At 39.0% G+C, this 21,522-nt stretch overlaps 1 long non-coding RNA gene across 1 annotated transcript; it reads right to left on the bottom strand.

Moving 5' to 3' along the window:
• Nucleotides 1-3,361: 3,361 nt before the first annotated feature.
• Nucleotides 3,362-20,183, bottom strand: LOC134731050 (uncharacterized). Its single transcript, XR_010113110.1, has 4 exons — nucleotides 18,636-20,183; nucleotides 11,807-11,903; nucleotides 10,609-10,726; nucleotides 3,362-6,554 (listed from the first exon to the last, which is right to left on the bottom strand). It is a non-coding gene; the product is annotated as an uncharacterized LOC134731050 (long non-coding RNA).
• Between the last annotated feature and the right edge of the window lie 1,339 nt (nucleotides 20,184-21,522).

Raw genomic sequence — 21,522 nt, 5'->3', positions numbered from 1 at the left:
TGCCTGTAATCCCGGTACTTTTATTTTTTATTTTTGTGTTATTATTATTATTTTTTCTGAGATGGAGTCTTGCTCTGTCGCCCAGGCTAGAGTGCAGTGGCGAGATCTCGGCTCCCTGTAACCTCCACTTCCTGGGTTCAAGCGATTCTCCTGCCTCAGCCTCCCGAGTAGCTGGGATTACAGGCACATGCCACCACGACTGGATAATTTTTGTATTTTTCGTAGAGACAGGGTTTCACCATCTTGGCCAGGCTGGTCTTGAACTGTTGACCTCATGATCCACCCGCCTCGGCCTCCCAAAGTGCTGGGATTACAGGCGTGAGCCACCACACCCGGCCCATCCCAGTACTTTTAATGGCAAAAACCGTGATTACTTTTGCACCAACCTAATATATCCAGACACAAGAGTCAGTTTGAAATGCCATGACCTAAACTGCAGGCAGTCTGTGTCTAAAAGCCCAATTATCCATAATTAGTGGGTTACCTGGACATGTTTCTGTGAATGCTTTGATGCCAAAATATATATTCCTCAAATATTGCTGATGTAAATTTTTAGTATAAAGATACAGATTGTAAGTAAGAGTTTTGGAATCTTCTCATCAAAGCAGCACATGCTGCAGCTCCGTAACACAGTCCCTTTATTGGATATTTGCATTTGCACCTCTAGATGCCTTCTCCACCCTTGTGTTATGGAAGGCTCACCCTTTAAGATCTAGGGCTCCTTTGTGTCTGGATTTTGGTTGGTTCAACCAGTGGGAGGTAGGCAGTGGCTCAAAGGCCGGACAAGAATATGAGGATGTTCGTTCCACCTCCCCCAGCCTGACACTGAAGATCACAGCTTCTGTGGGATACAGTACCTGTCTCTCCTTGTCCCTCAGGCCTGGGATGGGGGTGAGCACCTAACTCCCAAGGGTACTCAACCACACTCTGTCGGTTTCCTTTAATTAAATTCTTCTCAGTTACCAAGTTTGAGTGCATCATCTCTTCCCTTACTAATATAACACCCCCGCAGCCTGTCTGTCAATCTCAGTACAGTCTATTTTTGCTGAATAGAAAAAAAATAACATAAAAAATAACATAAGGAAAAAAACATAAAAGTTGGCCAGACGTGGTGGCTCATGACTGTAATCCTACCACTTTGGGAGGCTGAGGCAGGCAGATCACTTGAGGTCAGCAGTTCCAGACCAGCCTGGCCAACAAGGTGAAACCCAGTCTCTACTAAAAATATAAAAATTAGCCGGGTGTGGTGGGAGGCACCTGTAGTCCCAGCTACTCAGGAGGCTGAGGCAGGAGAATCACTTGAACCCAGGAGGCGGAGGCTGCAGTGAGCCGAGATCACACTACTGTACTCCAGCCTGGAGACAGAGCGAGACTCTGTCTCAAAAAAAAAAAAAAAAAAAAAGTCTACTGAATTCCTTATTTAGAAAGTCAATATTATCTTTAATTATCTCTTTTAAAATAAAAAATAACAAAATTATATATAGCAGAACAATACATCACAGTTATAGAGCAGAAACTCTGAAAACAGAGAAAGATAAAAACTTCCCATGATTTTACCAATTAGCACAACCATTGTTATTTTAGCTTGTTTCCATCTGGTCTCTTTTTGTGTGTTTTCTTTTTAGAGTTGAAATGATAGCCTACATACAATTTTGTGTTCTCATAAATATTTCATTACAAACATTTTTTTCATGCTGCTATACAGGCTTCAGAATTATTTTATTAAATTAAAAAAAAGTTTTTTGAGACAGGATCTTGCTCTGTTGTTCAGGCTGCAGTGCAGTGGCATGATCATAGCTCACTGCAGCCTCCAACTCCTGGGCTCAAGTGATCCTCCTGCCTCAGCCTCCCAAAGTGCTGGGATTACTACCATGCCCAGTCTAGAATAATTTTAAATATTTGCACAGTATTCTATTCTGTAGACGTACTATAATTCATTAAACCATGCCCTTATTGTTAATTATGTAGGTGTTTTCTAATTTTTCACTGGCATAACATACCATAAATGACTTGGCTCATCTAACATTCCCCTTCTATTTAGTTGTTTTCTTTGGACAGGGCCGCAGAAGTAAAATTAAATCAAAGAGTCAGTTTGAAAAACTATGTAACTGTGATGATTTTAAATATGTGCACAAATTCTTTGATACTTTGCCTTTCAAGAAGTGAAGGCTCATCCCCTACCCCTGAGTGCTGAGTGGACTTAGTGTCTTAGTCCATTCTGGCTGCTATAATAAAGTATCATAAACTAGGTAGCTTCTAAACAACAGAAATTTCTTTCTCACAGTTCTGGAGGCTGGGAAGTCTAGGATGAAGCCACTGGCAGATTTGATGTCTGGTGAAGGCCAGCTTTCTGGTTCCCTCAAAGATGCTTTTTCTCTGTACTCTTACATAGTAGAAGTGGCCAACGCGCTTGCTGGGGCCTCTTTTGTAAGGGTGCTAATTTCTTTCATGAGGGCTTCATCCTCAGGACCTAATCACTTCCCAAGGCTCTGATATGGTTCAGCTGTGTCCCCACCCAAATCTCATCTTGAATTATAGCTCCCATAATTCCCACGTGTTGTGGGAGGGGCCCAGTGGGAGATAATTGAATCATGGGGACGGTTTCCTCATACTGTTCTTGTGGTCATGAATAAGTCCCACGAGATCTGATGACTTTATAAGGGGAAATCCCTTTCACTTGGCTCTCATTCTCTCTTTGCCTGCTATCATGTAAGATGTGCCTTTTGCCTTCTGCTATGATTGTGAGGCCTCTCCAGCCACGTGGAACTGTGAGTCCATTAAACCTCTTTTTCTCTATAAATTAGCCAGTCTTATGTATGTCTTTATCAGCAGCGTGAAAATGGACTAACACAGGCTCCACCCCTAAACGCTGCCATCACCTAGGGCTTAGGGTTCCCACATATGAATTTTGGCAGAACACAAACATTCAGACCATAGCACTTAGTGACTCACTTCTAATGAATAAAATAAAGCAGAATTAATAGTGGGAAATTTCAAAGACTGGTTCAAAAAAAGACACCACGGCTTCCTCCTCAGCCTCACATCACTTGCGCCGTGAGAAGTTAGCTGCCCTGTCATGAGCAGCCCCATGGAGAGGGCCATGTAGCAGAGGATGGGGGTCGCCATGTGAGTGAGTGTTCTGGAAGTCAGTCCTCCAGCTGCAGTCATTCCTTCTGATGCCTGTAGTGCGAGCCAACAGCTTGACTGCACCCTCAGGAGAGACCTTGAGTTAGACTCACCCAGCAAAGCTGCTCCTGACTGACTCAGAAACTGTGGGAAATAATGTTTGTTTTCTTAGGCGCCTGCAATTTGGGGTAATTTGCAATGCCGCAATAGATAAATAATACAGCAACAACGGAACTATTGTTTTGGAGCATTTGTTTAACTCGGTTCGAACATGAGGCACTTAATGAGCATCCCAACTCCAGTTAAACGCAACAAATTACTGCCATTTAAGGTACATGTAAAGAGCCAGTGAGGGACATAGGGAGGACGAAGAGGGAGAGAAAAGGGAGAAGAGAATAAGAGAGGAAAAAAGGAAAATATAAGTTAGCAAGAGAGGGACATGGGGAAGATGACTACATGTCCTAGTTTAGCTTGGACAGTCCCAGTTTGTAGCACTGTCTTGATGTAATTCTGAATAGAGTCCCTTTTCACTTTCAAAAGTGTCCTGGTTTGGATGATAAATTATATGACCCTAGATACAGGCCAATAATATGCCTTCCCCCAATCCAGTTCTTCGCTTTAATATTCCGTCTTTTCCCGATACCTCGTGCCCAGTCTGCTCCAGCTCCACAGCAATGGTCAAGAGTCCTAAATTTCCCACCAAACCATAGTCTCACTGGCACCTCTTCCATGGCTTAGAAGTCACCTCTGTTTACTTCCCAGTACTCTTGCATCACAGTAAGGAATTCATCATGGTGGTTAAGAGCTTGGCTCAGGAATTAGGCAACCTGGGTCTGAGTCTTGGTTTTATCCTTATTGCTATATAACCCTAGGGAAATTACTTAACTTCTTTATGCCTCAGGTATGAGGTGGGGCTTATATTATCTACTCTCTCATAGGAATGTTGAGGATATTAATAACAGTATGTGCATAAAATGCTCAGCATAGTATCTGGCATATATGTATGTATATATATGCTAAGCATTTTATATGCATAATATATGTGATGACTGTATGTTAGCTACTATCAGCATTTAGTACCCGAGAAAAAAATCCGTCTCATGGAGATGCTTTTTTTGTTGTTGTTTTTGAGACAGAGTCCTGTTCTGTCGCCCAGGCTGGAGTGCAGTGGCGTGATCTCGGCCCACTGCAACCTACACTTCGTGGGTTCGAGCAATTCTCCTGCCTCAGCCTCCTGAGTAGCTGGGACTACAGGCGCGTGCCACCACGCCCGGCTAATTTTTTGTATTTTTAATGGAGACAGGGTTTCACCCTGTTAGCCAGGATGGTCTTGATCTCCTGACCTTGTGATCCACCCACCTCAGCCTCCCAAAGTGCTGGGATTACAGGCGTGAGCCACTGCACCCGGCTGGAGTTGCTTTTTAGTTGCTGGGACATGCGTCTTACTAGAAAACTCTCAAGTAAGTCATTGTATTTTTGTTTTAATGTTAGGAGGTAGAAAAAGTTAGGAAATGTGTCAAGCAGTAAAGGAAAAGTCAAGCAGACTATATCTATCTTTCAGGCTCGATATGCCTTACTTTGCTTATTCATTCATTCATTCACTTATTTTTCAACAAATATATATTTGTTATCTATCAAATACCAGGCACTATGCTAAGCACAGGATTAAACAGCACTTTTCAAAAAATAAATACCTAGAGCTTTATTCCCATTTCTTAAAGGAAAATCTTACATTAAAAAAAGCTGTTGTGTGGCACTACTAAGTAAGTAGGGGTTTGAAGCCAAATTTAGAAATTATATATAGACACATATGTTTTTCTGATGATCAAATCTTTCAAATTGGCTTTGAACAAACAGGAGCAATTTTCTGCTATAAAAAGGAATGCATTTTAGCTTTTGACCTAATGATTAAAAAAAAAAAAAACTAAGAGTGGGAAAATGCAAATTACATGAATATATAATTTGGCATCGGTGAGATATCAGCAGAAGGAGCTGCTGACAGGAAGACAGTTTTTTTTTTTTCTTTTTAGCCGTAGGCATTCCTCATTTCTGTTTTTAGGAACAAGGAAAACTAGTAGACAGAAATATCCCTGGGTACATGGACTACATATTTCACATGCACAGCATAAAATATTTAATAAAACGAAGGAGGTGCCTGAAAAATCGAGACTTCAATAGATGAAGGTGGTCACAACAATTAAAATACATCCTTTCTTCCCCCTCATGGAACAGGATAATGAGGTATAGAAAAAACATGTAGGGTTGCTTTAAATTATTTGGCAATATTTGCCAGATGAAATTTTGAAAAAACATTTTCTTTTCACCGTTTTCATTCCACTTGAATAATGAGTACCACATTATAGGTTTCGATAGCCCATGAATTTTTATCTTTATTTTAATCGTTAAGGTCAAGTTAGCATTGATCACTAATAAGCTGATTCTCAATGAATAGTATTATTTTAGGAATAATAGGAACTAACGTTTATTAAATGTTTACTATGTGCTCAGTTCAGTGCTTTAAAGGCGATTTCCCATTTAATTCTCACCACCACCCAAGGACACAGCTGCTATCATGATCTCATCTCACACATGAAAAAGCTGAGAGGTGGAAAGTGTTACGACCTTGTTTAATTACAAAGGAAGTTAGCAAAAGAGCCAAGACTAGAACTCAGAGAAGTCTGACTCCAGAGCCCATGCTTACCTGCCATGCTATTCTGAATGGAAGGGCTCATGTAGTTCAACTGTTTATTCATATTTTCTAATTTGTTCTTTTTGAAATAGCGATTCCTGTTCAGATTCCACTTTTAATCCTTGCCCATTTTCTCAATTCTATGCAAGGCTCATTTAACTTAATAGTTATGCAAGTCCACACCTGTCTGAATGATACACTGGCTCGTTCATTTAGTTGAAAGGTAGACACCAAATTAATTTTTAAAAAGACATATGAACCTAATTGAAAAAAAATTCATGAATCACCTTAATGAGGAATTGGTACCAGGAAATCCAGTACAGAGAACCTTAGACAATTTGCTTTTGGAAAAGCGCTAATCAACCACATATTCATCTGGAATGAAAATGCCTCTCTAGCAAGACATTGTGTGATAATGAAGTACAGGAGGTGAGAGCCGTCTCAGTGACTTTTAATTATTTCTCATTCTGTGTCTGAAGACGATGGTGCGTGTATTACCGAAAAGTGAGGTGACCAGTATTCTTTCCAGCATTGGGTAAATTAAAGACAAAGTGGACATCATTTGCGAATTCTTGCATTTTTTTCTTTGCAGCTGTTGTTCATCATTTCCTTCCCTAATTTGTTCCAAGATTAGCTGACTTGTGACAGTCATTTCCTTGTGGTCCACCACCCTGCCATGACGGTTGAAGGTATGTTCTGTGTTCTTTAAACCTCTATTTCTTTTTTTCCGAAACAGCTTCTGCCTCATTCAAAATAAGAACATTATAACATCTTGCTATTATCTATTTTACATACATTTACATTCTGCTGGAGTTACACCCTTTTTAATGCAAACCTCTTTGGAATTTGGTTGTTGAGTCCCTCATTCTTATTGATGAAACTCAAGAAATCAGATCAGACATCATAACTCTTTAAACATCAAATTCTCTTAAGAGTTTATCACTACGCGGGTGACATCTTTGGTATCATGAGCATTTTTACCATCTTAATATTCCTTCCTCCATTATAATTTTGAGAAAATCAAAATCCACTTCCATGTAATAGAAAATATTACTCTTGGCTGGGCATGGTGGTTCATGCCTGTAATCCCAGCACTTTGGAAGGCTGAGGCGGGCGGATCACAAAGTCAAGAGATCAAGACCATCCCAGCCAACATGGTGAAACCCTGTCTCTATGAAAAATACAAAAAATTAGCTGGGCGTGGTGGTGTGCACCTGTAGTCCCAGCTACTCAGGAGGCTGAGGCGGGAGAACTGCTTGAATCTGGGAATCGGAGGTTGCAGTGAGCCGAGATTGTGCCACTGCATTCCAGCCTGGCGACAGAGCGAGACTCTGTCTCAAAAAAAAAAAAAAAAAAACAAAAAGGAAAAGAAAATATTACTCTTTCCCTTGTCTGTTTCTTACCATCCTGTATTTATCCAAACTTAGACATACTTACATACTTGCATACTGGCCCAAATTCCCATATCCCAAGAAAAGATAGGCTACATAGTTTTTGAAGCCCAGTGTGAAATGAAAATACAGGGCCCTTTTTTTTTTTTTTTTTTTAAAAGCAGGAAATAGTGTGGTTTAAGGTATTAAATATAAAACTTTTTTCTTCCTTCCGTGGTCTGTCTCTCTCAACTTGTCGTAGTGTTTTTATGTGCTATTTAATGTCATTCTAAGTAAATAAAATTTAAAAAAATTTATTAATACGATGTTCTCACAGCCACTGGGAGAAAAAAATTAGTATGATGTTTACTGCTTATATTGGGCAATGCCAGTTTTAAATGCAAATAGAACATTTAACTCCTACGTAGAATCACTGAAATCACATAATTCATACCTCATGGCACTGATAAGCCAACCTTAGATAGGGGTACATAGGCAACCCCAAGGATATTGCAACCTTTGGGCTAGAAGCCTTTACGTACTTGGATTGAAGATAAGTGAAAGAAAGGTTTGGACGGGAATGGTGGCTCACGCCTGTAATCCCAGCACTTTGGGAGGCCGATCATGAGGTCAAGAGATCAAGACCATCCTGGCCAACATGGTGAAACCCCGTTTCTACTAAAAATACAAAAATTAGCCGGGCATGGTGGCGTGCACCTGTAGTTCCAGCTACTTGGGAGGCTGAGGCAGGAGAATCACTTGAACCCAGGAGGCGGAGGTTGCAGTGAGCTGAGATCGCGCCATTGCACCCCAGCCTGGCAACAGAGCGAGACTTCGTCTCAAAAAAAAAAAAAAAAAGGTTTATCTCCCCTGAGTTGTGGTCCCCAGTTGGCTACAGCCTCTGCACCACGGCACTGCCAGCCTAGGGTAGAATGGCTTCCACCATGCTCTGCCTGAAGACTTTCTGGGTCACGTATGCCCTGCCCAACTCCTGTGTATACCTGCACCCAGGCCCCTGTTGGGGGATGAAGACTGGCAGCAGTAGCTGGACAGGGTGGGAAGGGTGAGGCCCTTGGCAAGACAGAGGGTAGCCAAGAATCCTAGGAAGGTGGGGACGGAATGGGAAGGAGAGCCATGAGTGAGCAGAGGCTCTAATCCCCTCCACAAGCTCCATTTTCCCAGTGACTTAAAAATTGTTAAGAATTTCAAAAGGGTGACAGCGGAGGATTAAAACCCATATGTGGGGCCCTTCTGACATGGAGCTTCGTGCAACTGCGGTAGTCACAAGGCCATGAACCCAACCCAACTGTACAAGGGACTTCGTATTTAACCCAAGGAGATAGGTATAAGCAAACAACATTGCTTTACAATAAAATAATGAAAAATAACTTTTTTATTGTTGCTGTCCGTGATTCATACATAGAAATCTAAAAATACCTACTTTATTTTCTTTAAAAATATATGAGAAATGTCCCTCTCATGAATATAAGAAAACTCTTAGGGAAATATAATTTTCCCTGCTGTAACCGTATTCCAGCCTACTGGTTAATAACCATGATGATGATACTAGCTGAACATACCCTATGTGTTGTGTTGGAGATTGTGCTAGGTATTTTCCATGAAGTTACTTTATGTGAATTATCTCAACTATGTCCTATAACATGGAATAAGTACAATTTTTAGCTCTACTTTATAGATGAAGAAGCTAACATAGAGAAGTCAACTTGTCCAAGATCAGAAAATGAAAAGAATGATCTAGTTGAGTTTATTACACTAACGTAGAATAATTTAATATAGGAAGCCTATAAAAAGATATATTACATCTGGAGATCAAGTTAGAAAAATGATATAACCGATTTATCAGTGACTACTGAAAGGCATTTGAGATGATTCAACACTCAATCCTTTTTCTTCCAAATCCAGGAAATAAAGGATACTTTCTTCTGATCAACAGCAAAATGTTAATTTGAAGGATTATAGAGATCATCCTACTAAAATGGGAATTCGAAAGATTTCTGCTGCCTCTATTAGTATTTTACACTCTTCTGGAGGCTATGATCAATGCGATAATACAGAAGATAGAAATAGAAGCAATAATGTAGATAGGGCAAAGACACATTTGCCGTAGTTTGCATGTAATATGACTGCCCACCAGAAAACCTAAGAGAATCAATTGAAAAACTTTCAGAACTACCAAGAGTTCAGTTAAGTGCTGAACAAATAAAATCAGCTGCTTCTCTGTATACCAACAAAAATCAGATAGAAAATCTAACGGGAAAAATGTCCTTTTTTTTTTTTTTTGAGACAGTCTTGCTCAGTTGCGCAGGCTGGAGTGCAGTGGCGCAATCTCAGCTCACTACAACTTCCACCTCCCAGGTTCAAGCAATTCTCCTTCCTCAGCCTCCCGAGTAGCGAGACTACTCCTGCCCACCATCACACCTGGCTAATTTTGGTATTTCTAGTAGGGACGGGGTTTCACCATCTTGGCCAGGCTGGTCTCAAACTCCTGACCTTGTGGTCCACCTGCCCTGGCCTTTCAAAGTGCTGGGATTACAGGCATGAGCCACTGCGCCTGGCCAAATGTCCATTCTTAAAAGCAACAATAGGTATGCATATTATAGGAAAGACCATAATTGTAAGAAGCAGGCATGACCTGGATAATGAAACCCATAAATCTTGACTTGTAAGTAGAATATACAACTGAACTCAAATAATTATCACTGAATGAAATGGTATAGTATAAAGGTGTTGTGATGGTTAACGTCATGTGTCAACCTGACTGGGCCATTTGGTGCCCAGATACTTGACAAATGTTATTCTGGGTGTGTCTGTGAGGGTGTTTTTGGAGGAGTTTAACATTTAAATCAGTAGACTAAAGCAGATTGCTATCCCTAATGTGGGCAGGCCACATCCAATCATTTGAAAGTCTGAAGAGAACAAAAAGGCTGACTTTCGGCCAGTGTGGTGGCTCACGCCTATGATCCCAGCAATTTGGGAGGCCAAGGCGGGCGTATCACGAGGTCAGGATATCGAGACCATCCTGGCTAACACGGTGAAACCCCGTCTCTACTAAAAAATAAAAAAATTAGCCAGGCGTGGTGGTGGGCACCTGTAGTCCCACCTACTCGGGAGGCTGAGGCAGGAGAATGGTGTGAACCTGGGAGGTGGAGCTTGCAGGGAGCAGAGATCATGCCACCATACTCCAGCCTGAGTGACAGAGTGAGGCTCCGTCTCAAACAAACAAACAAACAAAAGGCTGACTTTCTTCTGAGTAAGACAATTCCTTCTGCCCAACTGCTTTCAAGTTGAAACATGAGCTCTTCCTAGATCTTAAGCCTGCCAGCCTTTGGACTAGAACTACACCATTGGCTCTCCTGGTTCTCAGGCTTTAGGATTGAAATAAGAAATACAACATCTGCTCACCTGAGTCTCCAGCTTGCCACCTGCCCCTGCAGATCTTGGGATTTGTCAGCCTCCATAATCACATGTGCCGATTTCTTACAATAAATCTCTTTATGTACATCCCATTGGTTCTGTTTCTCTGGAGAACCATAATACAATTGTCAATCAGTCCAAATTAATTTATAATTTTAAAGTGAGTAAATAAAAATCTCACTTGGAGAAGATGAAACAATTCTAATATTCATCTGAAAGGATAAGCCAGTATGAATAGTTTTTAAAAATTAAAAAGAAGAGGAATTTACATGTGGCTATTGAAGAGGGAGGCACGTTAGTCTTACAAAATAGTCTAACATATTATAAAGTAAGTAAAACAATGTAGTTACAAGAACAGCCAGATAGTCCAAATGAAGAGAATAGTTTATTTCTTTACATCCCCACACAAGGAGTATGCTGAAATAGATTTAGGTATGTAAAAATCTTTTTAAATATTTAAAATATAATTTGCATTATATTAGGTGGCAAAAAGGAAGAATGATTCCATAAATAGTGCTGGATAAGTTGGTTAGATATTTGTGGGTCAAACAAACTAGGTCCTCATTTTTTACCAGGTAACAAAATTAGTCCCAGGTGGATTTTTTTTAGTTATATGCAAAGAAAATAGAAACAATAAAATATATGACAGAATATTTATTAAATTGGAAGAGGTATTTCTAAGCTTAAAAGCAATAAGGAAATGGCAACTAAAAAGATCACATCCAAATATATAAAAATGAAAATCTTTGAGATATATATATATAAATAAAACTGAAATAATACACTGGAAGAATACGTGCAACTTATAGGACAGCCAAATGATCTATATATTTGATATACAAAGAGAGTGACTGAATAGATTTAAAAAAATATATGTGGCAAAAGACAGAAATAGATAATCCATAAATAACAAAAATCTTAATGGTTAGCAAAAAATGTCAATAACAAAGGGGTTTATTTCCAGCTTCTGTTAATAGTGGAGCAGTTTGATTGGACTAATCCTCCAATTAAAAACAAACAACTAGATAGTGCACTTTCCCCATCATAACCAGAATACAGGGGTTCAGGAATCAAAAGTAGGATGAAAGAATGGCTCCTCTATTATATTTGTCTTAGTCTGTTTCAGCTGCTATAACAAAACACCTTATACTGGGTAATTCATAAACAACAGAAACTTATTTCTTACAGTTCTAGATGCTGGGAAGTCCCAGATCAAGCAGATTCAGTGCCTGGCGAGGGCTTGCTTTCTGCTTCCAATATGGCATCTTCTTGTGGCTCTTCACCTGGAGGAAGGGGTGAACAGTTCCCTTGCACCTCTTTTACCAAGGCACTAATCTCATTTATGAGGGTTCCACTTTCATGACTTAATCACTTCCTAAAGGCCCCACTTCTTAATACTATTACGTTTGTGATTAGATTTCAACATATAAATTTTGGGAGGTCACCAACATTCAGACCATAGCAACACTTAACAACACACTTGCAGAATATTTGCTGCTGCTTCTGGCATCTTTGAGCTCTGCCATTTCAGAGATCTGAGTTCTTAAAGGGAACATGGTTTCCACCATAAGACACAATGGTTCCACTGAATTGGAGAAAGATTTCCATTTGGCTATTCTGGACTCCTCATGCTACTGAATCAACAGGCAGAAGAAAGGTGGATTGCTCTACTAGGTGGAGTGACTGATCCCTATTGCCAAGAGGAAACTGGGTTGCCTTTATACATTAGGGGCAAGGAAGACTATGTCTGTAACCCAGGAGACAGTTTGGGGTGTATATTAGTACTCCATATGCAATAGAAAAGTGTAGTAGAAAAGTACAGAAACCAAAATAAAAGGCAGGATAATTGAGGACTTGGAACTTTCAGGAATGAGAGTTTGAATTACTCTACCAGGTTCTGGCTGGAGGTGGGCGAAATCAATGAACAGTAGAAGAAGTAAGCCATAAGTAACAATTAGGGCCTTGTGACCAACTGCAGAAAAAAGGGCTGTAGTCATTTTGCATATTTCCTTTTTTGCTCTTCATATGTATGTAGTTATGTATATATGCTCACATTTTCCTCTTCTTGCTCCCTTCTATAACAAAAATTTTATATGCAAGTTGCTAGAGGTTAAATTCACAATTAGTCTTTGGGCAACAGACTATCCAGTGGAACTGTGATGATTCTAAAGGGCAATTAATATAGCCACAGCACTGTATGCAATGATTGTTGCATCTCCTCATTTTGGAGATGATGAGTATCCTGTTAGGTGAAATGTAGAGTTATTATTGTATGGCATTCAAGTGTGCGTAGAAGGTATATATGGACAGTGAGTACTCAAAGGGGCAGACTATGCTGTTTATTGATTTATTTCCTCTTAGCTCCAAATTCACCATATTTTGGCCTACTTTGTAATAAATGAAGATGGATTTTGGAAATATTTCTCCTTTGCTAGCTAGCCGAGTGTTAAACCTTGTCAGTAGAGGGTTCTGGAGGATGCTGGAGGAGGAAGGGATTTTCCTTTCCTGGTTCTGGTATGATTCACTCTCTAGGCTATTGTAGGGCACACTCCACCCTCCCCTGCATGCTTATTCCCTGTGTGGTTTCTCCCATGCTGCAGGCTGCAATTTTCTCAAGTGTTCAGCTGGAGATTATCCGGGATTTCCCAGATGGTATGGGCCTGCACACCAAACCAAGTCACTGCTCCCCACATCTTTTCAGTCCTAGAATCCCAGGGCCGTCCTGCAAGCATGCTGGGCTCCTAGAGGGCTGCTTCTCCAGATTTCAGTTCCAGCAGTGCCCAGCCACCACCAGCTCCCTCTGACACTCAGTGAGTTCACTCTGATGATTTAAGACTTCACTTTCTGTGGATGGCCCCCCTGGCACCCCAGAAACTTCTAGCAACTCCCACTTATGCTCCCACTTACGAGGCACCTTAGTGACTTCTCCACTATCCAGTGAATCAAAGGTGTGCCCTTTCCAGAGACATCTGGATTTCAGCCCTAGTAGGGGGAAAGCTCTGTATTGGGAGCTCTATCTCAGTCTTAGCCATAACGGTTGCTCCTGATATCTGCTAGTCTTTTATTTGTTAAAATTATCTTAACTTTCACTAGTCAATTTGCCATTATTCTAATCATTTCTTACATTAAAATTTCCTTGTTTAAATGGTGGTTTTTGTCTCCTAACTGGACCCCAACTACTACATCTGGTAATACTCCTTGCCTTGGCATCATTTTGTCTGATGTTAATACAGCCACTCCAGTTTCTTATTACTGTTTACATAGGATCTTTTTTCTCTATCATTTTACATGTACTCTATCCATGTCTTTATATATAAAATACATATTTTCTAGGCAGCAGATAATCTTCATTAAAAACTGATTAACATCTGAGTTTTAGTTGGAATGTTTAGTGAACTTACATTTAACAAAATTACTAATTTGGTTGAATTTATGTAATCACTTTGCTATTTCATTCTATTTGTTGTACCCATTTTTTTGTTTCCTACTTTCCTGCATTATGGTTTAGCCATTTAAAAAAATTACTGCATTTTAACTCACTTACGGTTCTATGAGTCGCAATCTATATTAACTGAAATAATACTATGCCATTGCACCTACAATACAATCTTACAACAGTATACTTCTATTTGCCCCTTTCTGTCCTTTGCAATATTATCAAATAATTTAATGATAAACGCGGCAATGCATTATTTTCATTTTAAAGAGTCAATTGCCTTTTTCTTTTTCTTTTCTTTTCTTTTTTTTTTTTTTTTTTGAGACAGAGTCTTGCTCCCAGGCTGCAGTGCAATGGTGCGATCTCGGCTCACTGCAACCTCCACCTCAATCAAGTGATTCTTCTGCCTTGGCCTCCTGAGTAGCTGGGATTACAGGCATGCACCACCACGCCCGGCTAATTTTTGTATTTTTGTAGAGATGGGGTTTTACCATGTTGCCCAGGATGGTTTTGAATTCCTAACCTCAGGCGACCCACCGCCTCAGTCCCCCAAAGTGCTGGGATTACAGGTGTGAGCCACCATGCCTAGTCTCAATTGCCTTTTTATACACTTAAGGGAAAACACTGTATATTTTACTAAACATTTATCATTTACATGGTGAACTTTATTTTGTATGTATCAAAATTTTTGGCTAGTTTCATTCCCCAACTGCCTAAAGAAGTTCTTTTAACTCTTCCAATGTGCAGGTCTGCTGGTTACATTCTCTCCGACAGTATTTATCAGGAGGTGTCTTTATATAACCATTATTTTAAAAGACTATTTTACTGAATATACTATTCCAGTTTGACACTTTTTTCTTTCCACCATTTAAAGATACTATATGATTATTTTCTGTTCTCCATTGTTACTGATAAGTCAGCACTGATTCTTATCATTACCCTTGTATATATCTTTTGTCTCTGAAAAAAAATTTTTGTTTTTGCTTTCTAGCCATTTAATTAGGATATGAACTGATGTGGGTTTGTTTGGGGTTAAACTTCTTGAAACTCTTACACATTTCTTCAAATTTGGGAAGAATTTTGGTTAGAACTTTTTCAATTTTTCTTTTACTCTCCCACCCTCTTCCCCTCTTCTTGATCTCCAATTACACTTACAGTAGTCTGTTTTGTGTGGTTCCATAGTTCACTGAGCTGCTATTCTTTTCTTTTCCTCAATAGTTTTTTCTTTTGTGCATCAGTTTGGATAGCTTGTATTTCCCTGCCTTTAAGTTTACTGATCATTTCTTCTGTCTCCAATCTTCTATTAGGTTCACAGAATGAATTTTTATTTCAAGTACTGTATTTTTCAATTCTAAAATTTTCATTTGGTTTTTATAGTTTTCATTGTTCTGTCTGTAATTACCATCTCTTTACCTATTATGCTATTATTTTTACTTAAACCCTTGAACATGTTTATAATAGTTCTTAAAGTTTTTATCTGCTAATTCAAATATGTGGGTCACCTCTGGGCCTTTTCTATGAATGACTTTCTCCCCTTTTTAAGGGTCACATTTTCCTGCTTAGCCTAATATTGGCTTACTTTATAGTGGATGTTATGGATACTACACTGTTGACAGTAGGAATTTGCTGTCTTCCTGTGCAGGTATTGAGTTTTGTTCTGGCAGGTAGCTGCGGTACTGATAGGATAGCTTGGTCCTGTCAAGGCTTAATTTTAGGATAGGTCAAGAGTTGTCTTTACTTTAGAGGTACAGTAGCCTTACCCCTAACCTGTGACCTTTACTTAATGCTTGGGTTGTTCAGTGAGACCTTCACACACTGGCTGATTTGAACACTGATGGCTCCCAGCACTATGGGACCTCCAGTGACTGTTTTCTGCCGTGCCCCATGAAGTCTTGCCTTGCTTACGTACAGCTTAGTATTCAGTCAGACTTAAGAGTACCCCTATGCAGATTTTTGGTGCTTCTTTTCTGCACAGCTCCCCTTCCCTGGTACTCTGTCCCATAAATTTCAGCTACTTGAGCTATTCTTAACTCTGGTCCCATTTCTGCCATCCCATGCAACTCTTTTTTGTCTGGGCTCCACTTACTTCTGCTGTAGTTTGGAAAGCCCTTCCAGGAAGAAAGCCACTGAATGCAGAGTTCCACCACATAGTTTTCCCTTCTTTCAAGGATCAAGGCCCTGAATTATTTGTTGTACAATGTCGTAGTTGTTTATGGTAGAAGGATAAGTCTAATAGTCATGGCTCTCCAATGGAGGTTTTGATTTCAGCAAATGCTTATTTCTAGAAATTCTATCTCATAAGTGTATCTGTTTAATCCCTACAGTTTTCTCATTTTGTGTAACAATTTTTGAAATTTCAAAGTTAATTTCACATATAGCCTGTATTCTGTATTTTGTATTCAGTTCCAACATATGCATTTTCTGCAGTCTAAATGTATTGTTGCCTTTGATTTTCACTCATAGTGGCTACCTTTATCTGGATTTGGTTGAATTCTTTAAAAGTTTATGCTTGATTATCATGTAAGACTCTTCTGGGATAGTTTCTTCTGCTTCATTCTGGGGTGTGTGTGTGTGTGTGTGTGTGTGTGTGTGTGTACACTGATCTCAGGAACTTTTGGGATTCCCTTAAAAGTTTTAACTCAGAAGAGGAGGGCCCATTCAGGTCCTCTCCCTCACTGCTGTTTCAAAGCTGAATATGCTCACACACTGTCAGTAGAGAACTCTGGCTTCAGGGCAATCCCTCCTCTCCATAAAGCCCGCAGGCTCCCAACCATTCCAGTTCCAACCATCTGTGAACTCTGTTGCTCTAGCTGAGGAGCCTCCCCTTATGTGGTCTGGTTCCTGGTGATTTCTAGCAAGTCCAATTCAGGCTCTAAACTGATAGTTTCCACTCCTGGCTACTTGGGGCTCAGCACTTAGATTTTTTAAAAAAATATTTTTACCCCGTTTTTGTTTTTTGTTTTTGAAGGGAAGACATCACAGGACACTAGAAATGGTTCAGTGTACATTGTATTTGGGGTTTAGCTATTGTGGAGCAGAAATTAACCCAGGCTTTTAAAACCTCACATATCTGGGAGCAAAAACACATAAGTTAATTTGCTAATCAGTCAAATAACAAAAATAAAAGGCAACAAATATCTCTATCTGAATTACTACCATACATCTTTATGTGGCAATTTATCACTATGAGAAACTGAATTAGTAGCATAATCTATTTAGTATTTCCTTTTGCTTAATTTACTTCTCAGTCCAAATAGTAAAGGATACTTTCCATAGACTGAATCTTTGTAAATTTTAGAAAAAACATATTTAAGTTGACAAATGAAGGCTGACATTTGGCTATGCTTTAATAGGCTGAACAACAAGCAAATCCTATTGCTTTATTTGTTCATTTTGCAATACGTCTTGACATCACCTTCTCCTCTTTCTTAAATTTGCCTACTTAGCAGGGCACAGTGTAGTTTTGATGTGCAATCTGATTTCAAAAGAATCTTTGTGACAGCTAATCTTCTGTACACTCACTGTAATTAAATATTACAGCACGAATGGTACATAAGATAATCACTTACTTGACAAACTCTTAGCACCAAAGAGCAATAACATAAAAAAGTATAGATTTTCAGGGTGCTTTTCACAGATTTTTCAGCTTAAATATTTAACTCTTATAGCACCTAGAGCTTGCAAAAGCATGATATAGCATACACTCAAAATATCTTTACTGTCTTTTATTCTGTCCTAAACTCTCATTTTACCTCAGTTTAAAATCTGCTAGCAGGCTAATGTGCTTACCTTTAAGCTACTTGCTTCATTCCTAAAAAATACGCATATAGGAAATGCCATATTGAATTAGATTAATAATCAAGTTCATTTGTCTCTGATGGTAAATGTGACCAGAATATACTGTGTCAGAGAGTGTAGCTGCCATCTTTACCTTTTTTAACCGAGTAACTGATTCCCCCTGATGTTCCTTTTTCAATTCTTTCCTTCTGCAGTCCTACCATCCAAACCTAAACTGTGTGGTAGTTCCACAAATTTACAATCACCATAATACTTTTATTTTTTCTTCAAACCATCTCTTCCCACTTCAAGAAGTAGTCTAACTCTAGATTTGGTGAATAAATTCACCGAATACATAGCCTTCATGATTTATTCCCACTTTTACCAGACTGAGATCCTAAGTGTTAAAAATGTGCTTTTCTTAAAAAGTAAACATGCCCATGCTAACAATACTCTAATAGTTCAATAACAGCTCATTAAATATAACCACGCCCCCATCTTCAAAGATAACCATCCTTAAGTTCCTTGTGGGTACTTCCAGATATATTAGAACTATGTGTAACTATGGAGTTAAATATGTTGTTTTGGATGCCGATTTTTCCTCACTCCCTCTTGAAACTATACTATAATGACAGGAAAGGAATTTTTTTTCAGTATAGGTTTCTTTCTCAAGGACAGGAAAACTGGAAGAGAGTACAGAGACAAAATTTTTAAATCTCAGAAACATATGGTAATAAACTCATAGACCATAGAGAACTTAAATGCCTGCAATACGGAGACACCTTGAAAGTGGCAGACTCACCCCACAGAGTTCCTCAAAGGCTTAAGTGAAGGATTCAGGTACCTCTCAAGGTTGTACTATAAGAATGAATGATTGAAACTGTTTAGGAAGAATTTACATTACAGGCTCCTCCCTGCCTGAAACTCATCCCCCTGGATCTCCCCTTCCAAACACATCAGCAGAAAACCCTTCAGTGGTCAAATCAGAGAGAGGTTTTTTTTTTGTTTTTTTTTGTTTTTTTTTTTGAGATGGAGTCTTGCTCTGTTACCCAGGCTAAGTGCAGTGGCCAAATCTCAGCTTACTGCAACCTCCACCTCCCAGGTTCAAGTGATTCTCCTGCCTCAGCCTCCCGAGTAGCTGGGACTACAGGCGTGCACCACCAAACCTGGCTAATTTTTGTATTTTCAGTAGAGATGGGGTTTCGCCATCTCGGCCAGGCTGGTCTTGAACTCCTGACTTGTGATCCACCTGCCTCAGCGTCCCAAAGTACTGGGATTACAGGTGTGAGCCATCGTGCCTGGCCACCAGAGAGGTGTTATATGCACAAGGAGAAGAGAGGATTGAAGTTGGGGGTAACATACTGAAGAAAGGGGCTTCAAGATTTCTTTCTCACACTCAACTTTGAACAAAATAGCAGCCAACCTTTAAACTGCCAGGCAGGCGAAATCTGGCCAGCCAAAGAGAAAAGACCTATACATACTGATAGTCAAGATTCCTCGTATGAAATGCCCCAGCTACAACAGCAAATAATAAAATCCATCAGTCAAAAGCTCATCTCAGCCACACAGAGATTCAAATTTCTTTGTAAATATGAACATATACCAAAGGATTACCAGATATTTGAGAAATACCTCTAATATGAGAAACCCAAAATACAAATGGGAAAAAAAGAAATAAGGCAATGAAGGGAGCACAAGAAAACTTTAAAGAAACTGAAATAATCAGAGAGAATAAAAGATAATAGATGAAATGAGAATGGGAGAAAATAAAAAAGGAAAACTCAAGAAAAAAGAATATGATGAAATTAAAAAAAAAAAACCTCAAGAATGCAGATAGAAGACTAAGAGGAAATCTTTAAAAGGTACAATAAAAAGACAAAGACATGAACAGTGGAAAAGAAAGATTACAGGCTGAGTATAGGAGATTCATTATCTGAATAATAGAAATACCACGAAAACCGAGCAGAGAAAACAAGAGGGCAAGAAGTTCTCAAATAAATAATTACATTTTTTTTCCAGAAATGAATGCCATGAGTTTTTAGGTTGAAAAGACTGTTGAGTGCTCAGCACAAACATCAAACAAAAGACCTTTATCAAGGTACATTAATTTGAAATTTTGGAATAGTAGGGGCAAAGGGAAGATTCTACTAAGTCCTAGAAAGAAGAGAAAAAGGTAATGGATCAGAATATAGCATCTGATTTCTTGGGAACAAACTGGAAGCTGGAAGACAGTGGGGCAATGCTTTCAGAATTCTGAGGGAAAAGGTATACCATACTCTATTTCTATCCCTGGACGAGCCGTTAGCCAAGTAGAAGGGTACAATAAAGGCATTTTCAGCATACGAGATCTCAAAATTTACTTACTGTGCAACTTTCTCAGGAAATATGGAGGTTTATGCTCCATTCCAAAAAATAAAAGATAAGAAACAGGATGACCTAGGAGATAGAGAGGGTTAAATACAATCTTGAAGAGAGAGAGAGGGGAGATCCTAGAATAACACCTCTGGGCCAGGCCTAGAGGACAACCATTCTAGATGGGACAGTAGGATGGAAAGCTCCAGCAGGCATTTCTAACATAACAAAACCTTACCTATTACCTTACATATTTAAATATATTAACCATGCATGTATAGTTCTGGTCACCAGTCTGGGAGAACTTAATCATAACTAATATATAGTTCTGGTCACCAGTCTGGGAGAAGTTAATTATAACTAAATAAAAGGTAGACAAACAAGCAAACTGCAAAGGAGAAAATTAACAACTCTAGGGAAAGTAAGAAGATGTATAAGGAAGCAAATATAATAACTGAAGATGACATCATAATTAACTCAGGTTATACTGTATACTGAAAGGATAGTGGAGGGGAAACATGTCTGTGTGTCTTGGAGGGGGACTTGAGTAAGGGAGACAAATCCTTCTTTTCCATTGTAGGAAGTCAATAAATAGTTAACAAGCTAAAAATAAGACCAATCAAAAATGTTGATATAAACATATTATCTTGAAATATGAAGGTAGATACCAAAAGAAACTGCCAAAAGATTTGAAAGTGATTGCCTCTGAGAAGCACAACAGAGGGATGGTGGTTTTTTTTTTTTTTTTAAAGACTTTAGAGTTGTCTTTTAAAAATATATGCATATAACTTTAATAAAACTAAAACATAGTTCTATGCAATCAAAGTATATTCTAAACACAAACTAGTACAGTACACATTCTTTCATACCTTACTTTGCTCCCATTAAAATATTTTACAGATCATGTCATATAAACATAAGTGGATCTCCTACTTTTTTCAGTTATTATTTTAATAGTTATATAGTATTTCATTGAATAAATCTATTTATTGACATGCAAATTTACTAACCCATGTATTGGGATATGATAGTCCCACAAGTAAAACTGTGAGATATTTCTCTATTGCCCTCCAAAGATGCTGCCCCCAAACTTACAGCTCACCAGCAACATTCGAGAGTTCTGAATTGCCCCCAAGCTCAATACTATACATTATATAACTATCCTTTCAATGTGCAAGGTGAAAAGATATGTTGTCATTTTAACTTGTACTTCTTTACATTTATTTTTCCAAAAACTGTCTACTCAGTCCATTAAAAAAAAATCTATCCTCATTCAGATCCCTCTCCATTCTCTTATCTTTTCTATTCTATTTTTCGTAAGTACACCTCTCTCTCTT

Source organism: Pan paniscus, chromosome 7 (assembly GCF_029289425.2).
Source record: "Pan paniscus chromosome 7, NHGRI_mPanPan1-v2.0_pri, whole genome shotgun sequence".
NCBI classification, from domain to species: Eukaryota; Metazoa; Chordata; class Mammalia; order Primates; family Hominidae; genus Pan; species Pan paniscus.
This window is presented reverse-complemented; position numbering and strand designations above follow the sequence as displayed.